The 20,466-nt window shown below is 37.4% G+C and overlaps 1 protein-coding gene and 1 long non-coding RNA gene across 8 annotated transcripts in view; both read right to left on the bottom strand.

Moving 5' to 3' along the window:
• Positions 1–20,466, bottom strand: part of SLC25A21 (solute carrier family 25 member 21) — a 480,180-nt gene that overhangs the window by 350,479 nt on the left and 109,235 nt on the right. The gene's annotated exons all lie outside the window — the stretch shown is intronic.
• Positions 1–20,466, bottom strand: part of LOC122239588 — a 150,637-nt gene that overhangs the window by 30,763 nt on the left and 99,408 nt on the right. For 6 of the 7 annotated variants that reach the window (XR_006218810.1, XR_006218808.1, XR_006218813.1 and 3 more), the window contains one exon: positions 8,623–8,719. The exons of the other annotated variant lie outside the window; for it this stretch is intronic. This is a non-coding gene — a long non-coding RNA (uncharacterized LOC122239588). The remainder of the gene's footprint in view (positions 1–8,622; positions 8,720–20,466) is intronic. 7 annotated transcript variants of the gene reach the window in all.

Consider the following 20,466-nt stretch of genomic DNA (forward strand, 5'->3'; position numbering starts at 1 on the left):
GAAACGTAATCTTCTAAAAACTTTACCTATAAACCTTTTCAAATGCCAACTGATTAAATCTTACAAGACATAATTACACAATACATAATTACATTATAGTAATAACCTTTAGTATCTGTCCTGAGAAAATGTTTTAATATTTTCCCTTTAAAACACTAATTTTTTCAAGTTTTACTGAAGTGGTATATTATATCCCAAATCCTAAATAACTTTAAAGACCTTTTTTTTGTATAGAGATTTTCTTATGAGGAGTAACCCAAATCTTCTTATCTTTTTGAAATGTTTTAATAGTGTAAATATTTTGATATATTTTTAAATGTTTCTTTATTCCTTTTGACAGAGAGAGAGAGAGGAGACAGAGAATCCCAAGCAGACTCTATGCTATCAGCACAAGGCCCAACATGGGGCTTGATCTCACGAACCATGAGATCATGACCTGAGTTGAAATCAAGAGTCAGATGCTTAACCGACTGAGCCACCCAGGTGCCCCAATCTTTTTATCTCTTTAATGCAACATTGTCAAACTAATAGTGGTTGAGAAGGAAAAAAACTTACAATGAAGAATCATAGTAAAGGGCCATTCTTGAGGAAGAGGTTTCTATGTTTAACACTATTCTGAGTAACTGAAATTACTTATGAAACTTCAAATTTCATTTCTTGTCTGTAGACTTTTGCTTTTCATTCTTCTATCATCATCATTTATGCTATTCTGCTCTTATATGAGTACTTTATTTCTTTAGCATGCCTATGATAACAAAGGACAAATCAATGGTAGGTGGTTGGTGTTTTGTTTTTTTTTAATGATACCTCAGTAATTATTTTTAAGTGGTTAAAAAAATTAAAACTATTATCTGACACAAGATGTTAAGTTCTTGAAGAGAACAAAGACTGAAAGTCTTGGCCACTGTTAATTTTCAAGGCTGTCTCCATTATATTATTGGAAGGATACTTAAATACATGAATAAACAATAACATTAAAATATCTCCTAACACAACTATTTAAAATATAGAATAACATTTTTTTCAATAAATAGCATTTTTAGAGCATTTTAATTCACTTAGGTATGTCGAATTTGGTTCCCAACAAAAAGAGGGAGAGAGGAGAAGAAGGAAAAGGTTGCATCAGAAAATTAATATTTTAAAGAAAATTACTTAGGTGGTGTAAAGCCCAGGGAAAAGTCTCAGTTGTTATTGTTATAATTATTATTGCTGGCTGCAAGACATGACATATTTACCTTTCCAGTGGGATAGTTTTGTAGTTTTCCTAAGTCTAAACAGAATTTCTTGCTAGTCCTTGCCAATTATTCTAACTAGTGCTTGCCAGCACATCAGAATAAGAGAAACAACAGTTACATGTGTTATTTCTCCAAAATGTTTCCATATTATGATCCTTCTTTGGGGTCAATATTCCTTAAATAGAAGAATATATCACGTCTGGGGTTTCCATTCAGAAACTGTGTTGTGGAACTAGATCAACAGTGTACAATTTGCCTAAGGACTAGAGAGGAACTCAGTGAAAAGCAATATTTAAAAGAAAGGTTTAATTTTTCCCTTTCAGACAGTTAATGTAAATTCTACTAACTGAGATCTTCAAAAATGATAGGGCACAAGAAGCCAGTCTACATTCTTAGCTGTCTGCAATCTGAGGAGGGTAACACAGAGGAACAATCCCACCACTTTGCATAGTCAGTGTTTTCCTTTCAAGAAACACAAAGCCTACTGTTGTTACTTCATAAATCTTAGTGAATAGGCAAATGTCATTAAGTCGAATTTATAAAGAAAATAGAGCATAGTTAGAGTCACTTAAACAATGCATCTTTAATTGCTGAGTCAAAGTGCAAGGTCAAACTATTCAGTTCTCTGTAGACATGTTTCCATCAGTAGAGTCAGAGCGGTACTTCCAGATGTAATCTCTATGCTCAAAGGAGAAACTCCCTCTCTGAAAATCAATCTTACTCTCAAATACTCCTCTTGAGTCCCCGATCTGTCTCTAGCTCTGTTACTCCTGATATTCCTCCACCTGGGATGTCACCCCTTGAATAATCCTTTTTTTGTCATATCTTCATGAGTTCCATCTTGAGAACAAATGTTTTCTAGATCCACACTGAAAAAGTCTTGCCCTGTATTTACTTTTTTTTTCTATTTTTTCTGGATTGGTCTCCTAAGATATTACGATTTTCCTCTTCTTCTTGACAAAATTCCAGGGATAAATCGAGTAGAATCTAAGAAGTTAGCACCAGTGATGGATTTGTTGGTCTTAGAAGATTATGTTTCTGACCTAGTGCTCAGCTTCATAAAGGGCATACCAAGAAGGCAGAAAATGGACACCCATGGTGACTGATGTGACAGACTGATGACCTCATACCTTTAGTGTATATTTTTTGATAAGTGTTCCTACAACCACAGAAACTCCTAGTTGGTCAAGTTGAATATAGGTCAAGGTCCTGGATTTTTTGTTTGGTCAACAGTCTCTAAATCCCAGCAGCAAAATTTGGCACCGGGGGCCAAAGATAGTCAGAATCAACCATCCAACATTTCAGCATGAGTAACTAGAGATTTGAACCTTGATCCAACTGTGCTTTTAAGAATTTACTCAATTAGGGAGTTCTTTGTTTGTCATAATCTACCCCAAATAGTACTTTGCTACTTCCTTTCTTTCCTCAACCATTTATCTTTACCCTAAGGATGAGCAGGATGCTGTTGAAAGGAAATAGATTTTTGAAAGATTGGCATTCTTTGCTCCTCCTTCACCTTCTTCTGTGTTATCAAAACTCTAATGCAGAGCCATGTTCCAACCACCCAGAGCCTTCCAAGGTAGCAAACCTTTTTGCACATGCATATTAAAGGAATGACACTTTATATAGAGACAAGGTGACAAGGTGAGATCAGATAGATGGAATACACAGACCACTCTGAAGAACATTTGTACTTAAGATGAACAGTTTCATACAATCATAGTTTTACACCCTTGCAGCCAACCATTTAGAAGCATATTTCCCACACATTTTTCCTTTTCCTCCTAAATTTTGTAATGATGAAATTCCTTTTTTTAAAAGGACTTGGTTCAAAGTAACCAATCAACTCTTTAGTTCAAATTATTTCATTATACATATTTTTTCATTTTGTTTTAAAATTTAGAACACAAAAATGAATATTAAATATAAAATACTGTATATCATGTCAATTTCCATAAAACTTTAATAGAAGACCTTACAAAGACATCTTGGCAACCGTTCCATACAAAATTACACATTGTTTTGTATCAGAAGTACTTCTTCACATGATGTTTGCTAAAATGTGAGAGGATATCTCAACTTTCATAATCTGTGAATAATGGCAACCATATCAAAAGGTAGGGCCTTTACTATAGTTAATTCAGCCATGAATTCAATCTACGGAAATCTTTTGTAGTAATATATTCACTCCAACTCTCAAATCATAGAATTCTTGAATTGGAAAGGACCTTAGCAACTATCCTTTCCAAAGCCATTATTTCATATATAAGGGGATTAAGTCCTTGAAAGATTAAGCAACTCATCCAAGGCCACAAGGTCTGTAGATAAGCCTAGACTAGCCCTTTCTTCTTCTCCAGGCGTTAGCAGTAAAACAACCACATTTTTCAAAAGTTTTAATCTCACATTGTATCCAGAAGAGATAAAGATGTTCTCTTTAAAGAGTTCCCAATCCCTAAAATTAAACATTTTATTTCTTTACTGTTTAGCACTTCCTAAGTATTACCAAATCAGTCATAAGGCTTTAATCATTCCCATTCAACATTCCTAATCCTCTAATCAGACATTCCCCATAATCTTTCCTTTTTTTAAAAAAATGTTTATTTATTTTTGAGAGAGAGGGAGAGACAGAGCGTGAACAGGAGAGGAGCAGAGAGATAGGGAGACAGAATCAGAAGCAGGCTCAGGCTCCGAGTTGTCAACACAGAGCCCAATGCGGGGCTCAAACTCACAAGCCGTGAGATCACGACCTGAGCCAAAGTCAGACACTTAACTGACTGAGCCACCCAGGTGCCCCCCACCAATAATCTTCCCTGTGTATATATTTGAATTTTATATTTGAAGAAATTAAGGCACTATAGAAAACATTGCATGTCAATCACAAATATTATTTTTATGTGACAAGATCTTTAAACAATGCATTCTGAGTTTCTGAAACAAGTGCTAAGTCTATAATTAAAAATGAATCTGTTCATTGTTTTAAAATACACCCCCCAAAAGGTGGAGAAATAGGTGAAACAAAATTGGCAAATTTATAACTGTATTTGTCATTTCATTGTAATCGTAACTGTTATAAAACTGTAACTGGTAATGGATATACGTGGTTTATTATACTTTTTTATTCAGTGAGTACTTAGAATTTTTCATAATGTTTACTTTAAAAAATCAGTCTACATACTGCCTATTGGGAGAACTTAAATAGTTACCAAATTCCAGCATACACCAACCAGTGGAATGTTCTAATCAAGAGTAAAAGGGTAAAGGAGAATGTAACCAATGTCTTTGTCTTTTTTTAAAAAATTACACAAGGTGAGATTACCATCTCAACCATTTTTTTAAGTTTATTTATTTATTTTGGGAGAGAGAGAGAGAGCAGGGGGGTTGTAGAGAGAAAGGGAGAGAGGGAATCCCAAATAGGCTCTGCACTGTCAGCACAGAGCCTGATGCAGGGCCCAATCCCACGAACCACGAGATGACCTGAGCCTAAACCAACGGTCGGGTGCTTAACCAATTGAGCGACCCAGGTGCCCCCCATCTTAACCATTTTTTTAAAGTTTATTTATTATTGAGAGACAGAGAGAGACAGAGCATGAGCAGGGGAGGGGCAGAGAGAGGGGGAGACACAGAATCCGAAGCAGGCTCCAGGCTCTGAGCTGTCAGCACAGAGCCTGATGTGGGGCTGGAACCCACAAACCATGAGATCATGACCTGAGCCAAAGTCGGATGCCCAACCAACTGAGCCACCCAGAAGCTCATATCAACCATTTTTAAGTAATCAGTTCAACAATGTTAAGTATATTCACATTGTTGTGCCATGGATCTCCAGAAATTTTCCATCTTATAAAACTGGTGCTCTATGGCCATTACACAATGGCCTTTGAACCCTTCATTCAGCCATTGGCAACTCGTACTTTCTGTTTCTGTGAATTAGACTACTGTGAATATCTTATGTAAGTGGAATCATACAGTATTTGTCTTTTTGTGACTGGCTATTTTACTTAGCAAAACAACCTCAAGATTCATCTATGCTGTAGCATGTGACAGGGTTTTCTTCCTTTTTAAAGGCTGAATAATATACCATTGTATGTATATACTACATTTTTTTTGTCCATTCATCCATTGATGGAAATTTAGGTTACTTGTACCCTAAAGTGTTCATCTTAATGTATTTTCTGAGGAAACACATAAAAGATGCTGTGAGGAAAACTCAACTAAGCAACAAGGAGAAAGAACGGATGTGTAATAACTGAAATGAAGTCTATCCACTTGACATTCAACACACCAGGACCTAAAAGAAACTGGGTACACCAAATAGAAAATTAGTCAGTGGATCTATAAGAAACTACATTTATTATCTCCTTTTGTTTTCTAACCCCCTTGTATTTTTGTACTCTTTCTTGATGACACTATTCAGAGGATATTGTTGGATATAGATATATTTTTACTCTCTCAGTCTAGAAATATACCTGTAAAAGATGTAGCCTGACTGAGTAGAAGGTACCATGGATGGATAGATAAAGATTGGGAGAGTGTCAAACTTTTCAAATGAAAAAACTTTTTCTTGATTAATAAAAATTACATTTAAATCCCAAATTTGTCAAAGAAGCTTGGTGTTACAGGTACTTCATGGTTTATTTTGATGATGAATTTGATAAACCGTTTGATTTGTAAAAGGCTGAACCCCATGTTCCATTTAGAAAAGCTTCCCGAATAGCACTGTGATATCATGGGGAGGCAGGGAGGATAATTATCTTATTTATTAAAGAGCATGAACCTACCATAATGCATGTAGCTCTTCAGATGATTGCACTTGCACTACATCTGAACCCACATGAAATAAAGTCTATCCAAAATCGCTTGAGTTTCTTGGGCACTGAGAAACCACTGCCATCTTATCTGGAGCCACTTTTACACTTTGTATTTTGTCTCTCGTTAGCTTTCTCGGCTTCCACTCCAAGGAGTCACCAATCCCTTGGGCTCCTTAAATTTCTGGCTTAGATTATGTGGAGTGATTAATGGTGGTGGGCCTGGTACATGTTGAGGTCAGCGTGCTGAGCATCCTGTATGTCAGCGACAAATACAGCAGTGTGCATCCACCAACTCACTTTTCCCCTTTGCAGCTGTAATTTATTCATCCCAGAGTACACTCAGCCATCTGCTATTTATTTTGTTTTCTTTAAGCATTATTTCCCTCGATTGGCTAAGCCAGGGCACAGGTGAAAAGTGGTAAGAAGCAAAGGGAAGTTGCTGTTGTTGGACACAGGAGGGGTGAGCTGAGCTCCCCAGGAGGAAGAGCATTCAGCTCAACAGAAAGGGTCTAACTGTATTGTTGAATACTTAAATCCCTGTCTAATAGGAGCATTTGGGCCAGACCCAATCATAACTAGCTAAGGCTAGACCCCTGGGGTGAGGAGTGTAAAGCTGGGGAATTTTAAGCATCCTTAATAGTAGCCCTGTAATAAACTGATGCTCTGAATCTTTGCTAGAGTCTGTATAAGACTGGGCTATAAATTTTACATTTGGTTAAGTGACTCATAAAGAAACACCCACCTGATTTCAGACATGCATTTTTGGCAGTCAGGGAGTTCGCTAAATTAGCTATGGTTCTATTTTTAGCTGCTTTCTTTTTCTGTCTAAAATACAATGATTCTATCTATACAGTTTTACAACTCTACCCTCCACTACTGCTTATTAGGCTGTTTTTTGGACAGAGAGATTGCTTCTTTTTTAAATGCCCAAAACGTTGGAAAAAATATATTTAATTCATCTATTAGCTTCTGGCTATGTGAGCTATTTTTCATGAGAGTAACTCTAATAAATACGTTATCAAAATGTATTTCAGCTTATTTGTACTATAACAATCACCATTATTATAGAGTGATAAAAATATAAAAACACTTTTTCTTCAGGAAGAGTTGAAGTGTCTCTTGTCTGGGGAGGTCCAGTGTTGACTTGAGGAACTTCGGTCAAGCTGGTATTTGACCTTTGGCAGGAGGCTGCCCTGGGTCTTATATTCTCAACAAACTGGGCCCAAGACAATAGTGTGCTTTATAGCCCAGAGCCCGATCACTGTGTTTCTCCAAGGAAGACCTCAAGCTGAAAAGCCAACATGCCTGACAAGCACCGTCAAGGTACCAAGGGCATAAGCACTAGACATTGGAAAACAAATGGAAAAGCACACACAGCTACATCTGGAATCCTAATGGGCCGCCAATGGTTCCCAGCTAAAGGAAGAATTACCCGTGTTATTTTATCATCCCTTGCGCTAACTTCGCTGTTTATGTACAGCAATAAATGATTTTTTAAAAACATATTTGGGTCATTATGTCATATACCACCAGCAAGTAAGGTTGTTTTATTGTGCTTGGAGTCAAAATACACTGCTGTACCCAGATGTACGGGAAGTTTAAAATCTCTTGTCCTTCTGTATTCATTCCTCTTGGACAAATGAGTTAAGTTTTTAAAAGGGAAATTGAGAATTTTTATGGCTTTTACTCCCACCTCGCCAGTAAAATTTGCACCAGTATTTTCCTACCCAGCAAAGGTACTTGGCCAATGATAACACTAAATAGTAATGCAGAAAGCCAAACAGCTTCCAACCAACAGGAAATGCCAGAGATTTTTTTTTTTTTGAACACTTTTAGCAAGTTGGATTCTTCTGCCAAGGCTGTGCTATAATCAAAAAGTAACTGCAGATCAGGAATAGGGAGTGAAAGGCAGAGATTCAAGTCAACTCTTCCCATGCAATTTGTGGATTTCCACCTTCCTTTCTGATTGCTGCAGGTAGTTTTAAAATACACCTGCTCTGTTAACTCCTTTATCATACATATCCAACAGTTACCAACAAGATGAAATATTTTCTTATAGTTTTTTCTTTTAAAAAATATTTTCTTGGGGCGCCTGGGTGGCTCAGTCGGTTAAGTGTCCGACTTCGGCTCAGGTCATGATCTCACGGTTCTTGGGTTTGAGCCCCGCATTGGGCTCTGTGCTGACAGCTCAGAGCCTGGAGTCTGCTTCAGATTCTGTGTCTCCTTCTCTCTCTGCCCCTCCCCCTCTCTCTCTCTCTCTCTCTCTCTCTCTCTCTCTCAAAAATAAACATTAAAAAAATTAAAAAAAATATTTTCTTAGTTTAAAAAAGTTTCCAAAACATCGATCTCTTTATTCTTTGGCATGACCTTTAATCAATGAAACTAGTTGGTTTCTATTTCTACCCCTTCCCCATACTTTACAAAATTTTAAAGCTCAAGTCATCCAAATCTGCTGCAATTCCATTATTAATAAAGGGGACATTTTCTCACATGAATAAAGAAAGGACTTTATACATCAAGGGAGGGGAAAGGAGAGAAAAGGCTAAGAAAAGCAGATGTTCAGACATGACTGACCCACCTACCAGAGAATCAGTCCTTGTGTGAGTGTTTGGTTTCTGAAGCAGAGGATGCTGGCTTTCCTGTTTACTTAGCTAGCCCTGTCACTGGTTTACAGGTGGCCTGGAAAGAAGATTTAGAAAATGTTTTCTCTCTCCATAAATGAACATCAAATTATTTTACAATGTGCCCTGGTACATGCATCATAACAGATTGGAAGCCAAAGACAATCTCAAAGCAGAAGGGAAGGCAGTGGGTTGGGAAGAGGATGAAATGGGGCAGGGAGCTGAGTGTTGAATGGGGGACTGTGGGGAACTTTGCTTCAGAGTTCTTGGTGAAACAAAATTAATTTAAAAATTTCAAGTATTTTACTAACAGATGAGTCATTTTGCTCATTAGCCTGGCACACATTCCCTTCTTGGTCCCCTTTTTTGACAGGATTTCTGAATTCTGGTTATTCTTACAATGAACCATCACCATGATCTTCTACTAATGATCAGTTAACTTGATTCTGAGTTTTACCTGAATCCTCTACATAAGGAAAGCCTAAAATCACCAGCATTGCTTCCTTATGAAAGCAGCCATTGCTTAATAACTTATTAACTAAGACTAGAGTTCCATCTCTTTTTTTTTTCCTCCCTTTTTTCATGCTTGTATTCATCTTTTTCTTTGGCCTATTACTTAATAATTTTTTTTCACCAGACTCCAGTGGTGATTTTGATGATTTCTTTCCCTTTTTTTTTTCTTGCTTGTGTTCTGATCCTATCCTCCTGACACATTTCTAGCTTACATTTCAGCAGTATCTGATTCTTGTCATATTTCACATTTCAAGAGAATTTTAGAGTCTCTTGCTCCTAACTACATTCCCCCAGCCCAAAAGTCTTCACAGATCATATATGTCAAATCTTGTCCCTCCTCCTTCAGAATGCTGCCAGGAATCATCTCCCAAACTAACCCCATATGGCTCTGCTCAACCAAATCACTTCAACAATCCTGTTTGCACACTGACAGGAGAAATCACTTAGGAAGATGTTTCTACATTTTGCAGATGTTTATATTTTTCCTATGATTCTTTTGCATCTATTCTCTTCTTATTTCATTTGCATATATCTCCTTGTCTTTAAGCTTAAAGCTCCTTGTGAGTATGGAATGGTCTTATAATCAATTACTTTTTGTGCTTTTCTAGAGTTGTCAGTTCAATGTTCACTACATTACATGGAGAAAAATCAAGAAGTATGGCTACCTAACTGAAGTCTGAGATTGCTTTTTTTGGCTGTCATGCTCTGTGGTCTGTGATAGCTAAGCATACCACAATAACCATTCCCTGTCTTTTGTTATCTAAGTATATTAGGCCCATCCACTGAACTCAAGATTTCTGACATGACATAGGGTATCCACCCTCTATCTTTCAGTACAAAAAAATAAATAATAATAAAACTGGCAAAATTATAACATCTGAAAAGTGTCTTCACAGCATTCAGTGTATGTGAGAGAACTCTCCTTTCTCAAACCGATATTATGTGTCTTCTTAATTTTTAACATCTCCACATGAAAACAGCAACATGTAATGTCATTTATCCTTTAACTGAACTTAATTATTACAAATGTATTCACTCTTTTGAGAATTTTACTAGTCTTATTTCCTATTATGAAATAAAAGAATGTCCTCAGAGAAGATTTTAGAGAATATTCAGAAAGTGAGAAGAATGTTGCAGGAGGGGAGGGTATAGAATAGTTTCCTTGGCCCTAAAATTGCGTTGCATTTAATTCTGGTCTTACAGACTATAGCGTGAACTTGATTTAATTGTTTGGGGAACTTTTCTTAGAGACTAGTAGAATATCTGCCTTCCCATTTTCCTTAATACAAAGATTCCCCTGTCTCAAGATTCACAGATGCCAGGGGTCCTGTGCCCCCAAAGTGGTCTGGGTCTCCTAGCATTAATGTCATTCATACACCTCCCTTACCTCTTCCACCACCACGGGGACAAGGGTATGCCCTTCCTTAAGCCCCTCCTTGCTTCTTCTAGAATATAATCCATAATCCCATGATCCAAAGTTTTAGTTATTTCCAATACCCCAAACAGTTGAATCTGACACTGCCTTAGAAGCAGGGGATAGTTGCTAAGTAGTCATCAGGGAGGTACAGTGATGGTAAGGTAGGGGATGGGAACCATCAGCCCAAGAACCCTGTGAAATGCCACCATCAAAGCACATGGTTATTAGTAGATATGATCTTGCCTCTTTGCCTGAGTCTCCAACAGCATGTCCCAGTATAGTTTAAAGGCATTCAGTGATGCATTCATTCCTCCTTATTGGCACTATTTTTAACTAAGGTATAATGGACATGCAATAAACTGTATATTTAAAAATGTACAACTTGATAACTTTTGACATTTGTATACACCAGTGAAACCATCAGCACAATTCAAGGTACTAATGAACATAGTCATCAACCCCAGAAGTGTCTTCGTCCCCCCTAGTTATCCTTCTCTCCCATTTCTGCCTTTCCCTAGGCAATCACTAATCTGCTTTCTGTCATGATAGATCAATTTGCATTTTTTAGAAGTTTACATAAGTGGAGTCATTTAGTATGTGCTTTTTTTTTTTTTTTTGGTCTGGTTTCTTTTACTCGCATAATTATTTGGAGATTTATTCACGTTGTTGAATGTATCATTAGTATGTTTGGGTTTTTTTTTGGCTGAGTAGTATTCCAGTGTATAGATCCAGTGCCTATCTGAGGAAGACTTATTGGGCCTCTTCCTTGTGTCAGGTACTATTCTAGACACTGTAATATACAAACACTAAAGGCTAGGTCCCAGCCCTCAATGATCTAATCTATCTAATCTAAGGTGTCTTTATAAAGATAGATAGGTAACTTAAAGATTACAGTAAAGTCTGATAGGTTTTTGAAACCCCAGCAAAGGCCACGCAAATCAGACAAGGAGCAAAGTTCAACAAAACCTCTTGGAGGAACTAGTGCTTGAGGTGGATTTTGGTGGATGTACAATAGTTTGTTACATGATGAGGTCAAAGAACTATGAGTAATTGTATATGCCTGGCATGGTGGGGGCCGGTGAAGCTGGTGAGAAGGACCTTTTATGCTGGGTAAGAAGCTTAAATTATATCTTGAGACTTATTAAAGGCACTTGAACAGCAATTGAATGACATGATTAAATTTACTTTTGACTGTGCAGAATGAATTGAAAGATGACCAGAGATAGGAAGACCAATTAAAAGGTGAGCAAAGTAACCCAAAGGAAGGGGGATAACGACTTAGGCTCAGAAGGTAGATATAGAGACTGGGGGAAGTGGACAGACCAGAAGGAAAGTGATAGAGACAGAGGAAATAGAATTCGAAGTACTCACTGACTAATTGAATATATGCAGAGAGTCAAGTAGATTCCCATATTTAAGGCTTAAGCAACTAGGTAAATAGACAATGGATCAGGAAGTGAAAGTAGAGCTGGGAAAGATAAATTCATTCTAATATTTTGAGTTCAAGGTTGTGTGGGACATTCAAAGGGAAAAGTCCAGAACTTAGATGGATATAAACATGGGTTAGATTATGCAGAAGTTCAGAGATGGAAATGTACTTTTTCTTATATTTACAGGTCTGAGGGAGGAAAAGGATAGAGAATGAAAAAAAAAAAAAGAGCAAAAGGCTTAAAAAGCAGCTCTTGGAAACACTGCCTTTGTGGGGAAATTTTAGTTCATGGATCTTACATATTTATTTTTGCTTATTAATTAGTTTGTAAATTCCTGAAGGAAGGGCCTTTGCTTTAAACTTTTCAGTAACTCAGTATCTCTGGCCAAGAAGGGGTTCAAAATTTATTCATTATTTTAATATTTGCAAATTGAAAATATGGTCAGTCCAGGTCTATAACTAGCTATTCCTAAGAAACCAATCCATGTGTCTAAAATACTAAAATAGGGGTGCCCGGGTGGCCCAGTCGGTTAAGCGTCCAACATCAGGCTCAGGTCATGATTTCACGGTTCGGTCCAGGGGTTTCGAACTCCGTGTTGGGCTCTGTGCTGACAGCTCAGAGCCTGGAACCCGCTTTGGAGTCTGTGTCTCTCTCTCTGCCGCTCCCTGTTCACATTCTGTGTGTCTCTCTCTCAAAAATAAACAGTAAAAAATTTTTTAAAAAATAAAATAAGATAAAATAAAATGCTAAAATAATCACTTTGTGAGTGTTAGGACTTGAGTTATCACTACCACACAGATCTGATCTATTTCTGTCAAGTGGGAGCAGCAATTGCTAGTTACAGAATTTTCTGAAATTTAACTAAATATATAAAAGAGAAAAGTGCTTCCAGTTTCAAATTCAGTAATAAAACTTTAGCAGAACCCATGACAGTCAAGTCCAGCAGTGGGTTTAAATATACAACGAAATAAAAATTAAGACAACACACTGAACATCAGTTTTGTGGGCTTTTTAACATCATGCAGAATTTAGCAGGTGACAACTTGGATACATTTTTGCTTATGTGACTAAGAATCTCAATTCTCTCAATAATACCCCCACCAAAACGAGGAAAGCCTTCCTAATCCAAATTAAATCTACAGATTGTAAATATTATTCTATCTTTAAACTAGATTAACTAGAGGTAAATGAGTGTAAGGAGGTCAGGAAAACTTCAGTGAATCAATCCTCATTTTTCTCACCACATCAAGCAGAGAAGCTGTGATTTATGCAATTTCTGCTAGGGAAAGTGCTTCCCTTGTAACTTTTTTCCTCCGTGATCTCTCCCCCTTAATACATTAAAGGGTAACCTTTACTTGCCATAGAAAAACAGACATGTGAATTTGATACTCACAGTTTGTTGATATGTTTTTAAAGCTGGCGAGCAAATAGAGTGCAGAACGTGAAATTTTTTGTTTCAGCTGCCACATGGCTAGCTGGAAGCTGAGTTTGGGACATAGCAAACTGTCTGTTCCGATTTCCAAGAACAGCAAAAATATTAAGTTATGTTGAGGGAAAAAAATTCTTACGCTTGATATCATAAAGCTTGCTTCCAAAATGCCCTCCAATTTCTTCTAGGTAGAGAACCTTACAAATGAAATAAAAACAAACTTAATTTTACCATTTCCCAAAGATGTCTTTAAAGGAATTTCTTAGACTCTCATTTTTTTTGAAGTTTCTTTTTTAAAATAGAACACAACAATGTAGCTTGGATTCCAGGTACATTTTCTAACTCCTTACAGAAATAATGTTTAGATATAATTTAAGAAAATTGAATTTCTAAAATTTTTCTTAAAAAGATAAATTAGGGGCATATTAATTGTTATTTTATTTTTTTTTTAATTTTTTTTAATGTTTGCTTATTTTTGAGAGAGAGAGAGACACAGATTGTGAGCGGGGGGAGGGGCAGAGAGAAAGGGAGACACAGAATCTGAAGCAGGCTCCAGGCTCCGAGCTGTCAGCACAGCACACAATGCGGGGCTCCAACTCACAAACCACAAACCATCTGAGCTTAAGTGGGACGCTTAACGGATTGAGCCACCCAAGTGCCCCTTAATTGTTATGTTAATAGCATTATTTACACGACAAGATTCATTAACATACTAATTTCTTCAGTGAACTTAAAAAAAAAAAAAATTTATAAAAGTTTTTCCCATAGGCTTGAGAAGTTTCCAAACCAAGGCATGTGTGAATTTGTCTTCTATAACAATGGGTCCACAGAACCAGGCTACTCGTCCCTTTTGTTTCCCTTTACAGATTCAATTTCCTCCTAACATGCCAGAGAATACCAACTCTGTACCACCAGATCCGATACTTTGCCAGCACTCCAGACTCATATATTACACTTCTTACAAGACATCTCCACTTGCTTAACCAATGGAAATCCAAATCCAATACATTCAGGGCTGATGGCATCACTCCATCTTTCAAATCCTGCTCCCTTTCTAATTCCTTATTCCAGGAAACTGATGAACTAGCCACCCACAGACGAAGTTAGGACACTGCAGACATTCTCCAACCCTCCCCACTTTTAACCATAAATACAACTTAAGTCTTGTTGTTTCCTCCTTCTTAATATTACTTAAACACATCCACTTCTCTCCCTCTCTACTCTTCACCTTGGTTCAGACCAACTCCACACCCCTCTCACCTTATGCAACTATCCAGTTGTACCTTCCCCTAATTCATTCTCCATATCCTGGCCAATGATCCTGTAAAACCACAAATCGAAGTAAATCTTTTCTGCCTAAATTCTTAAAGAATTTTCCAGGATAAGGCCTAACTCTTTAGCATGGCGTAAGAGACACTTCAAGATAAACCTCTTTCCACTCCCCCTACATTCCAGTATGAGCGCCAATCATTCAGAGTTACCTGCAATTCCCTGTGTGCCCCCCTCACCCCTCACTGTCATTTGTTCTACCTAACATGAATTTTTGATCCTCTTAAACTCCTTCCCAACTGCCTTTGGTACTTGCCTTTGAGGTCTCGTTTCCAGGAAGTTTTCCCTGGCTAGTTTCTACCCCTTACATAGAAAACACATTGCCCCTCCTATGTGTTCTGAAAATTCCCTGTTCTTACACCCAGACTACAGTACTTATCACCCTTTATCGTAATTGCTTATTCATTTGCCTGTCTCCTTTTCCACAATACAAGCTTTTTGAGGACAGGAACCATGCCTTGCTTTCCATTACATCACCAGTGCTAAAAACAAAGTATAGCACATAGCAGACACTTGGTAGATAGAGGTGTGAATAAAAATATATAAAGAAACATCAGCCAAGGGTTAGAGGCAATTTTTCTCATTTTATTATTAATTATATTTTAAACAAAGTGTTTGGCTTTTCAGGGCACCTAGGTGGCTCAGTCGGTTAAGCGTCCGACTTTGGCTCAGGTCATGATCCCACAGTCTGTGGGTTCGAGCCCCGCTTTGGGCTCTGTGCTGACAGCTCAGAGCCTGGAACCTACTTCAGATTCTGTGTCTTGCCCTCTCTCTGCCCCTCCCCCGCTCATCCTCTCCCCCCCCCCCAAAAAAAGTAAAAATTAAAAATAAACATTAAAAAAATTTAATAGAGTGTTTGGCTTTTCTTTTTTATAACCTTGTAATTGTAGTTTCCCAATATTTAAAAAAAAATGGAAACAAAAATAGAAAATGTTTGCTTTCTTATTTAAATGCAAATTTAAGTATGTTTCTTTTGGAAAACCAATAGTAGGTTATTATTTTAAACTAAAGAGGGGCGCCTGGGTGGCTTGGTCGGTTAAGCGTCCGACATCGGCTCAGGTCATGATCTCACAGTCCGTGAGTTCGAGCCCCGCGTCTGGCTCTGTGCTGACAGCTCAGAGCCTGGAGCCTGTTTCAGATTCTGTGTCTGCCTCTCTCTCTGCCCCTCCCCTGTTCATGCTCTGTCTCTCTCTGTCTCAAAAATAAATAAATGTTTAAACTAAAGATACACTTACCTATTCACAGAAATTTCAATACAGGCAACATACTTTGATAGATAACATAAAGGAGATTATTAAAAATTACAAGTAAGCAGATTTTAGAAATCCCATTGGAACCTATGCCTCATCATTTATAGGAACACTGGTTTTGTATAAAGTGACTAATCATTGTTCTTAGTTTTAGAAACTTGAGTGCCTATGTACAATATTGGGCTTTCTTAAAGTAGGGTACAGTCATGAAGCACTAAAAACCTAGAAAGACTTCAGACTTGTAAAGAAAGAAAGGTAAAACATAAAACTGCATAATGAATACTGAATGATTACGATTATGAATATGAATGAATATTTATGTTCTCGTAAACCTGTCTTGACTTAAACTAAGACATGATCTCTAACTTTTCTGGTTTTTTAATTTGTGGCAAAATCCCAAAATCTAAAGATTAAGGTGTTTACTTACCATTTGTTGTCTACTGGGCAAAATGAGAAAACTGGTCTAGATCAACATTTCCCAAACATTATTCTAACTGAAAAAACTTTTATTTCTTTAAAGTAAATATTATGGAGATGACCAATATATAAAATATTTTTAAATGTTTGGGGAAATAAAAAAGGGAGACACTCTTGTTCCCTACTCCCTTTGCCCCAGAACATGCTGATTCTAAAGTGCCAAGAATTCAGTGGAGCACAGCTTAAAAACCACTTGTGTGTGAGACCTCCAAAGACCCCTTTCAAATCTGAAGTTACATGGTTCTAAAATTCACAAACATTTCTGTGTATGCAGTTATCTAAAGAAGAGAAACTAAATAATCAAATCTCTATACTGGGACTTCCTAGGGAACATGAACGTACGTGGTGTAACATAGGTGCATTTAAAATTACTACAGTTATGAAGGAGAGATCTCTGGGAATCGTCATAGAATTAATGGGTTCTGTAATATTATTGTAATTATTTTTTTAATGATTACTTTCCATCATTTAAGGGAGCCTGTGAGAACACGTACAGTTGAATGAAAAGACAAACTGCCGGGAAAAACTTCACTAATATTTCAGAATTGGAAAGCGAAAAGAGTAGGTTTCATCGAGAACCACAAAATAATGACAGGAACTCAGTTTGAAGAAACCCCAAGACATTCAGAGACTCAAAGTAATGAGTTTAATTCCCCAAAGTCTCAAGCAGTTTCCACCCCAGGGTAACAAAAACAAGAACTCGTGTTTGTTTGTTTTGGAGTCTCCATTTGGACCTGGAAGGTCAGACTCTGAACAGCAAAGCCATTGTTCAACATCATTCATCCTGATCATGGTCCAGCACCTGACTGGGAATTAGGAAACTTGGGTTCTCTATCTGGCTCTGTGATTGACTCACTCGGAGTTTTCAAAGAGTCACAATTCCTCCCTTCTAGATCTGTGAAATGATCTTCCCCCTCTGGATGATGGAGGAGTTATAGGGATTACACTGTCCACTAGTACTTGGAAGTATGTTAAAGATGGTTATGCTGATACTTAATTACCAATGCTTCTCATTTCAATATCTAAAAACAACAATAATTATTACCTTTTCGAGGGATTATTTTGTGCCAGGACCTGTTCCAAGCTCTTTACACAAATTAACTTGTTTAATCCCCACAACAACCCTGTTAGTTAGGTATATTATAATCCTCATTTTGCAAAAGAGGCAGCAAAAATATTTTGATAATGTTGAGTAATTTGCAAAAAAAGTCACAGCTAGTAGGTAGCAGAGCTCTAACAAAGCAGATTGGCTCCAGAGTCCTTGCTCCTCATCATGCTATACTACCTCTCAAGAGAAGCTGTCCATTTTTCCCAGATCTGGTGCTATGACCAGGAAGGCTAGAGCATAATTGCCTGTCTAGTCACATTAACCAGGTTTGTTCTTCCTCAATCATAGAGACTAGGGCATATACTGGCCCTATCCACCTTTTACTCCAAAGAGGGATGTGATTGCTTTGCAGGATGCTGGTAGTTAGAGAAAGAGGAGGGTAAAATAGCTTCAAAATGGCATTTTTAACTGAACTGGACTCTCTCTCAATATGCATGCATTTGGAACAGAAAAGGATTTGAAAACCTTGTTAGATATTCCTCCATACAATCGTTTTAATAATAATGGCAAATCCTGAAATATCTGTTAGAGATACTTTGAAATTGATATCAAAGTGCAAACAGCTTGTAAAGTAAAACCTGTTGCAGGGCATTCTCTGATCAAGTTTCCAGGAAGTAGATATTATTTTGATTTCTTAAAGTCTCTACATATTCGTAATTATTATCTGCATTTACTCCTCTAACCCCCATCCCACTAATTAGAAGTTCTATCATCAGATTGTACAGGATAGGGGATTCTCACATCCCAGCAGAAACAAGAAAACAACTGAAAGTGTATTGGCCTGTTGAAGGCAGCTGCAAATGTTGAACTACTTCTGCCCCCTGCAACACCCCTGGTTCCTATTCCCCCGAATATTCCCTGGGTCTGTCTTAAATAGGAGCCAAAGAGGACAGGGGTATCCGGAACATTTGGCCTTATTATAGTTTGTTTTAAGACATTGCAGTTCAAAAGCCTCTAAGCAACTACTGAGTTGCACTAATCACAAAGAAATCTCTCGTACAGGAACTATGAAATAATTTAACCAGAGTCTTCCTTCCAAGACTTCAATAACTTCTAAAAGTCAGAATGAGTCAAAGGATTTGGAAAGGCATTGAGACTAAAGAAATGCACACTGGTGGGATTGTATTAACTCTAAACCAATCTTGAAATCAATTCACGTGAGATGAGTACACTGCAGGCTAGAGGAAATGAAGCCTGGCTGTCAAGTCCAGACCCTTGAAACATGCAAATAAGACACTTAATTCAGGCAACCGAGGCATGTTTTGAAGTGTACATTTTGTGCCCTAACTCAGGATAACTGATACTAATCAACTTCTGTGAAACCAGAACAAAGTCAGAAGGATGGGAGCAATAAGAAAAACATGACCTAAAGTGGCAATTTTAGCAAAGAGCAGACTATGGTCCATTGCTAGAACTTTGCTAAGAGGCAAAGCAGGAGGCTCTGGTCTCACTAATCCCAGATGGTAATGCAAAAACGAATGACTGCTAAGTAATTATTTATCAAACAGTTCAATCATTCCAGAAAAACAGAAAATATGTAACATAACAAGAACTATTAAATCAGTACCAGCGGAGCTTTGAAATGGGGCAGTAAAGAAGTTACCACTGATTAAAAATCAAAAGCAATTTTGTGCTTTTGATTTGTTTTTCTCTTAGAAAACAAAAGTGCTTTATCAATATCCATATGTGGTGACAGAAAGCAAAACCTTTCTTGAATTTCATGCAAAGTAGATATGGTTTTCAACGTACCATCACCCATTCAATGCCAGGTTTCAAGTTATCTTTATCAGGCTTATTAGAGAAAAGAGTAAAACTGTATTAATAGCACAGAATTGTAGGTGTTGGATTTCACATCATTTCCAAGGTATTATGTGTGTGTATGTGTGTGTGTATGTGTGTGTGTGTGTGTGTGTGTGTGTGCGTGTGTTAGGTTTGGCCATATTTTTAGGAAGAAAAAAAAAAGCAAATTTTAAAATTAATGTGAACTCACTATAATTGCCCAAAGAATGAGGACTTTTTTTATATTTTAGACAGAAAATTACTCATTAAAAATTTTTTTCCATGTCCATCCGCAAAGTTCTTCCATTGTTTACAATGTTTGTGTATCTATTTAGGCTCTTTTGAAAAATGACCACTACTTCCATTCCTCCCTCAACATAATATCTGAAAGGAAGCCAAGGAAAACCTTCAGGAAAAATGCTGTCTCCTGAGAACTCATGAGAAACAGTAACACATTTAGATTTTGCAAGATTAACGCAGTCCATACAAATACATATTTCTCCCAGTGGCCGTGTCATTTTTCATACGTTAGCCACCACTTTCTAATAACACATAGGTAGGAAACTACTGTCATCATACACTGGGTCATGTGTCTCAATCAAGTATTACCTAAGGAAAGCTACGGGATCTGGGGAGGGGATGAGGCAGTACTAAATTTCTTTACCTCCTGCTTTTGCAGTAAAAAGTGTACCTCTACATTCCAATGAGAAGATGGAACCACCTAAAAAGATCTACATTATTCAACAGACTCAAAAATGCAAAGCTTGTCTGTCACCATAGAGATGTCATTGGTTACCTGCCTATGATATCTGACAGCTGACAGTTACCTAATTATAAATCTTCACAGAAAGATCCAAAACTTCACTCTGGTATTAGTAAATGCAAAGGTACTGACCTAAGCTGAAAGAAAGAAAGAAAGAAAGAAAGAAAGAAAGAAAGAAAGAAAGAAAGAAAGAAAGAAAGAAGTGAGGGAGGGAGGGAAGGAAGGAAGGAATGGAGGGAGGGAGGGAAGGAGGGAGGAAGGAAGGAAGGAAGGAAGGAAGGAAGGAAGGAAGGAAGAAAGAAAGAAAGAA

This window comes from Panthera tigris, chromosome B3 (assembly GCF_018350195.1).
Source record: "Panthera tigris isolate Pti1 chromosome B3, P.tigris_Pti1_mat1.1, whole genome shotgun sequence".
Classification (NCBI taxonomy): domain Eukaryota; kingdom Metazoa; phylum Chordata; class Mammalia; order Carnivora; family Felidae; genus Panthera; species Panthera tigris.